The sequence below is a fragment of the Rhinatrema bivittatum genome, chromosome 6, assembly GCF_901001135.1.
Source record: "Rhinatrema bivittatum chromosome 6, aRhiBiv1.1, whole genome shotgun sequence".
Lineage (NCBI taxonomy): Eukaryota > Metazoa > Chordata > Amphibia > Gymnophiona > Rhinatrematidae > Rhinatrema > Rhinatrema bivittatum.
Window position 1 is genome coordinate 102,766,997 of NC_042620.1, and position 7,261 is coordinate 102,774,257.

A 7,261-nucleotide genomic window follows, 5' to 3' on the forward strand; every position below is an offset into this window, starting at 1 on the left:
GGATTTTCTAAAACTGCAGGCTTTTGAGAATGAAGCGGTAATGGGGGCGGGGGGGGGGTGAAGCGAGGGGCGGGCCTGCAAAAGCTGGCAGCAATCGCACCTCCGCGGTGTTATTTCTGCCGGCTTTCGCAAACCAATAGCACCACCATGAAAGGTGGTGCTATTGGGAGCATTACTGGCAGCGATAAGGTCCTTATCTTTTCGCCGCCAGCGTTGTCTGTGCAGCGTCCGCCCCAGTGCCGCCCCAACTCCTCCCCTTCTGGTGCTGATGCCGCCCTGACTCCTCCCCTTCTGGTGCTGATGCCGCCCCGACTCCACCCCGATTTAGCTATCGCACGCAAAAAGTATCTTTTCGCGCGTGATCCCGTTAGAAAATGACCCCCTCAATGTCTTAACTGACCCTTCACTTTCTTTTTGCCTCCATGTCAAAAATATCTAAAGTTGGGATTTTTTAAGCTTCACGTTCTATGGTGGCCTCAAACATCTGTTGGATATGTCCAATTTTCAGACTGTGGTACAAGCATCTATTCTTCCAATTGTTGACAAGTGTAATTCCATCTTCATCGGTTTACCTGCAGCTATGTTAAAATCTCTTCAACTATTGCTGAATGCTGCTGCCCAACTTATTTCCGGCACTAAAAGGCGTGATCTTATTACCCCTGTGCTCTTAGACCTGCACTGGCTCCCTATCACTGAATGCATTAAGTCTAAAGTTACAGTCATTGCTTTCAAACTGATTTCCTCTGCTGTCACCCCATGGTGCAATGCTCTATTGTACTTTTATTGTCCCACTCGTCAACTACGATCCTCTCAAAGGGGCCTTTTGGATGTGTCCTTGCCACTTCATGCTAGGCTTTGTAGCATCAAAGACTGTGCCTTCTCTATTGCAGACCCTGATCTTTAGAACTCCTTTCCTGAATTGTTGCGGCTGATGGACAGTTTGAAAACATTCAAGTCTTTACTGAAGACATGGCTGTTTAGACAGGCATTTTATTAGCTCACTGGCCTGTTGACATCTTTTGATGGTTTTGATTGTTGTTTCATATATCTATGTTATATATAATTTTAGAATTTATGTGTGTTTTTACTTGTACATCGCCTAGTGTCTTTTAGGCGATTAATACAGTCAAATAAAAGATAAAGATGAAGATATGCATTTGTTTAAAACAAATGTGTAACATAAAACAAATAAGAGTAATTTGTTTCATTCAGGAGGTCCTGAAATGAATTGAGAGGCCCTCCAAATTAAACAAATCTTATTTGGTGCATTTGTTTTAAATGAATGCATTGAGCCTAGGCCTGAAGCCGTAGCCTCACATTGGGCATAGGCTGCCAAAATCAAGGGCCGCAGCCTAGGCCAGAGAGAAACTTTAGGGCTTGGCCTAGGCCCAGGGCAAGGCTGGGGCCTTGGCCAAGACCCAAGGACCCCCCCTCCCCCCACACACAAAAAAAATCACTTACCTAATCCGTTGAGTATCCGTGGAAGTAGCCAGGCCGAGTCCCAACGCCTGAGCCCAGGCCCGATGCTGCGGCCCAGCCCGGAGGCCAGGTTCCAATACCACGGCTTCAACCTGGACCTGGGGCCTGTCCAGCAGCCAGGTCCTGACACCTGGCCCTTCGCCTAGGCCAGGGCCTGGGCCCAGGCATTGCCATACATCAAAATGGCACTGTCCACTGGAGTGAATGCACTGGAGTTAATTAACACTGGAGCAACACCAGAGGATGACATCAGTTCAAGAAGAAATGAAGAAAGAAGAGTACGTCAATGAATCTGCTACAAGGCCTGGGTCCAGGTCAAGGCTCCAGCATCAGCACCCAGCCTCTGGGCCAGGCTGTGGAATTGGGCCTGGGCCTAGACCTCCCCAGTGGATCCCCACCATCCTGGGTAAGTATGGGCCGGGGAGATCCTGGCTCCAGCATTTTTCCAGGTGGGTGGGAGGAAAGGATGGGAGGCTTCATTTTCATTTTTTGTCCGTTTTTGGGGTTTTGTTTGTTTTAATATATTTTGTTTTTTTTCACACAAATGAAATGAATCAAACATTTCACAAACCAAACTTCATGGGAAAAACACCCAAAAATGAACCAAAAAACAAAAACTCATTTTTTTTCCCCTGGACACCCCTAATGGACTTATGATTACCACAACTACATTGGATTCAGTATAACTATTCATCCAAAAAGATGAGATAAGATTTCTTGTTATGTAAAAAAAAAGCAGCTCTGCCAAAGAAAGAGGTACAGTTACCGACCTCATGGCCAGCCAGAATGGTACTTTGACCCTCATGGCTGTTATTGTTACAACGTTTTATATTCAAGTACTTATATCTGACGTGAATTTGTGAAACATTTGTAAATGTTGATCAGAAATAAAAACAAAACAGGATAAAAGTTCAAAAGAAAATTTAAATTCTTGTTAATTGCAGAAAATAAGTACTGTGTGTTAGCATACAAAAAACTAACAAAGAAAGATCAATGAAGCAGTTGAATAAAGATGATAACCTTATTAGAATGTTTAAAAGATCCAGTGTTTGTAACACCGTAAGACTCTTTTGTATCAGCATACTGTTCTACATTGGCATCATAGTCAATTCATTGAGAAATCTTTGGTCAGTTCTTCAGCATTCTATCTCACTTACAGGCCGATACAGTAAAAATCGCGGGAGAGCCGGCGCTCCGAGGCGAGCGCCCGCTCTCCCGACGCGCGCCCAGGCCACTCTCCTGGGCGAGCAATCGAGTATTTAAATGAGGGCCCATGGTAAAAGGAGGAACTAGGGACACTAGCGTGTGCCTAATGCCTCCTTTTTGACAGAAGCGACCGCTGTCAGCGGGTTTGACAGCCGACACTCAATTTTACCGGCATTGGTTCTCGAACCCGCTGACAGCCACATGTTCCGAAAACAGACACTGGCTAAATTGAGCATCTGTCTTCCAACCCGCGGGCCGCGAGCAGATTTTTAATTTTTTTTTTTAATTTTTTTTTTTTTTTTTAATTTTTGGGCCTCCGACTTAATATTGCTATGATATTAAGTCAGAGGGTGTACAGAAAAGCAGTTTTTTCTGCTTTTCTATACACTTTCCCTGTGCCGACCGAAATTAACTTCTGCCTTTGGTCAGGTGTTAATTTCTGAAAGTAAAATGTGCGGCTTCGCTGCACATTTTACTTTCTGTATCGTGCGGGAATAACTAATAGGCCCATCAACATTCATTTGCATGTTGCGGGTGCTATTAGTTTCGGGGGGGTTGGCCGCGCGTTTTCAACGCACTATTACCCCTTACTGTATAAGGGGTAAAAATAGCGTGTCGAAAACGCGCGGCCTAACCAGGGCTAAAGGTGTGCTCGGCCAAGCGCACCATACTGAATCGGCCCATTAGGGAGTCCTATTTTCAATAGTCTGCTTATGTCACCAAATATGCACATAAGAGGGCCCAGGGATATTCATGTTAGTATTTTATAATCTGTCACAGGAGTCACACAGTTTTAAAATTACACATATTTCAGCCCCAAATGTTTGTGTATATATAGAAGTCCATGCATATATCTATAATGCAGGAAAACATTTGCTTTCTTTATATTTTATGCGTGCAATAATTGTATCATATGCACGTAAAGACTCTGGCTTATGCATGAAAGCATGTATTTTATGAAGAATGTGTGCACCCCAATTCTGAAAATACTGACTTGTGTGTGTACTTGCAAGCACCAGTTTGCCAACATCTCCATCAATTCACCCTGACCGTCCAACACTAAATCTAGACCTCCCAACCAAAAACTGCAGACAAAAGACAAGTTCAATTTCACAAGTTTTGTACTACTTGTGTGCATATTTGCAAACCCCATCCTACTTAAATCGCCCATTTTTCCTCGCTATTAACATTTATGCATGTTCTTGTAATATTTGCAAAATAGCATATACGCATGTGCATGCTACTTTTATGCATATATGCTGATTTTGCATGCATAACCTTTTGAAAACTAGGCCCTTAGAGTGCTACTATTCCATAACAAAGCTTGAATTTTAAACTTTGGTAAAAAACAAAACAAAACAAAACTGTAGAATAGTTGGGTTATTATGCCAGCAGCTATTTTACAATGTGTACTTTTGGGGCTGCTAAAGTTCCATTCTTAGTTAGCATTCCGAAGCAGGTACATAATAACATGAAATGCTTACATAAAAAATGTTAGTGTAATAAAGATATATTGCCAATAAAAAAAAAATTGATATTGCCAATAACAAAATAATAACTTTAAAAAATTAGAAATTAAGTTATAGATGAATGGAAACAACCTGAATGAATGGTTCACATGTGATGGCCCTGCTTTATACAAAAATATTTTAATTTTTTAATGTAAATTATAATATGATTTAACACATGATAAAAGTGTTGCTAGTATGCTCATATTAGGTTTAAATGTGTTAACATCACTTTTAGCATGGGTAAATTAGCTTCTGTGAGTTGTAATGCTAACCAGGCTAATTGGGTAATTAGATGCAAACTAATGCAAAAGAGTTAATCACATATTACTGCAGCAATATTCAGTAAAGTAAGTGCACAAACTACAGGCACATTATTACAAAAATGGAACTACACCTCAGGGAAGGCGCATAGGTAAGATATGCTTACTTTACAATCTTGCCTCGTTAACAGGTGTTAACAGTTGATCTTAGCACTCTTTAGTACATTGGCATCCATCTGAGAAAAATAGTGAGATATGATGAAGAGCTCTATTTTTGAAAGACAGAAAAACAAAGAGGAGCTACAGATATGAAACTTCTGCACAACTGTGCTCATATCCTTCCTTTTAATAAATTCTCTTTTGTTGAATAGTAAACAAAATATGAAGAACCTGATTGTGAATTGTTATTGAATTCTCCTGTGGACTCCACCCAGGAAAAAGATCTAGGCATCATAGTGGATAATACTTTAAAATTATTGCCTCAGTGTGCTGCAGCAGTCAAAAAAGCAAACAGAATGTTAGGAATTATTAGGAAGGGAATGGTTAATAAAACGGAAAATGTCATAATGCCTCTATATCTCTCCATGGTGAGACCGCACCTTGAATACTGTGTACAATTCTGGTCACAGCATCTCAAAAAAGATATAGTTGCGATGGAGAAAGTACAGAGAAGGGCAACCAAAATGATAAAGGGGATGGAACAGCTCCCCTATGAGGAAAGGCTGAAGAGGTTAGGGCTGTTCAGCTTGGAGAAGAGACGGCTGAGGGGGGATATGAGAGAGGTCTTTAAGATCATGAGAGGTCTTGAACGAGTAGATGTGACTCGGTTATTTACACTTTCGAATAATAGAAGGACTAGGGGGCATTCCATGAAGTTAGCAAGTAGCACATTTAAGACTAATTGGCGAAAATTCTTTTTCACTCAACGCACAATAAAGCTCTGGAATTTGTGGCCAGAGGATGTGGTTAGTGCAGTTAGTGTAGCTGGGTTCAAAAAAGGTTTGGATAAGTTCTTGGAGGAGAAGTCCATTAATGGCTATTAATCAAGTTTACTTAGGGAATAGCCACTGCTATTAATTGCATCAGTAGCATGGGATCTTCTTAGTGTTTGGGTAATTGCCAGGTTCTTGTGGCCTGGTTTGGCCTCTGTTGGAAACAGGATGCTGGGCTTGATGGACCCTTGGTCTGACCCAGCATGGCAATTTCTTATGTTCTTATGTTCTTACATTGGGTGTTGACCTTTCATAAACACAGAGCAGCCCAATAAATATATGCATAATTAATAGAGATAAACTGAAAATTATTACCAACTTGCTGTAGGGTTTTTGTGCATATAGGGGAAAAATTTGGTTCCCCATGCTCAAATAAGTATGTCAAAGCACTAATAGGAATTGTGGACCCTTACCCGAGGTGGGGTTGGCGCTACCTGTAGGGGTTGAGCCCCACAGGACCCACCATCGAGAGGCGAAGCAGGCCAGGAAGCAGAGGCCAACAGGAACTTCACCAGAACCAGCCCACGTTCCCCGCAGGTTGAGCCCTTGGGTGCCAGGGCCGGCTATCTTAGGTGGGCCTTTGTGTGGCTGGTCCCGGAGAGACAGCCAGATGAAGACAGGGAGAATCAGGGAGATCAAGTCCGGTCCGAGGTCAAGGGCAGGCGGCAAGAAGCAAAGGTCAAGTCCAGTCTGAGGACATGGTGCCTTCGAGGAGAGAGTGAAGCAGGCTCCATGGAGCAGGGGCGCTGCAGCAGTCCCCGGGGGGCTATAGTACTGAAGCAGTATCCGTGGAGCAGGAGCACTGCAGCAGGATCTCGTGGAGCAGGAGCACAGAAGCAGGATCCCATGGAGTAGAGCCCTGAGGCAGGCTCCATGGAGCAGGAGCGCTGTAGCAGGACCTCGCAGAGTAGAAGCGCTGAGGCAGACTCCGTGGAGCGGGAGCACTGTAGCAGGATCCCGTGATGTAGAAGCGCTGAGGCAGGTCCTGTGGGGCAGGAGCACAGTAGCAGAATCCCGGAATGTAGAAGCACTGAGGCAGGCCCCGCAGAGCAGGAGCACGGTAGCAGGATCCCAAGGAGTAGGAGCGCAAAGGCAGGCTCCGTGAAGCAGGAGCACAGTAGCAGGATTCTGTTGAGCAGGAAGATGAAGCAGGAACTCGTAGAGCAGGAACAACAGGTCAGGAACGCTAAGGCAGAACCACCGAAGCAGGAACCAGGGAACTCACTGCCAAGTCAGTTAGTGGAGGAGAGAGGCCATCCTTAAATATCCCGGGGATCTGATGTCATCAACTGGGGATGGCCCTGAGGTTCCCGTCATGGGCCCTTTAAAAGGAGGGCTGGCGGCGTGCACGAGCGCCTAGGGAGGGCCCGAGTCAGAACACCGGTCTGCGGCATCCTGGCTGCCACGTGGAGTCCCGGAGCCGTGGCGGCAATGGCTGGCTGCAGCCGCGAGAGCATCAGGAGCAAGGAACAAAGCAAGGCATGGGGTGAGTTGTGCCGGCTGCGGGTTGCTGCGGCTGGTGGGTGTAACAGTATATTTGCAAAAACCTCTTTGAAAGGTAACTATATCAACTAAAATATACAGTACCAGTAAAATCCTATGACAAGAGTGTAAATAATATCACTATAAGTGTTCAAATGGTAAATTACAAAGAAGCACTTTTGAAGAGTACAATTCATTGCAATTAAACTGGAGAGGCCCACTGTCTCAAAGTAGACTTTGCTATAAAAATGATGGAAATAACCTAGACCAGTAGTTTCTAAACCTGTCCTAAGGTTCCTTCAGTTGGTTGTGTTTACAGAATCTCCATAAT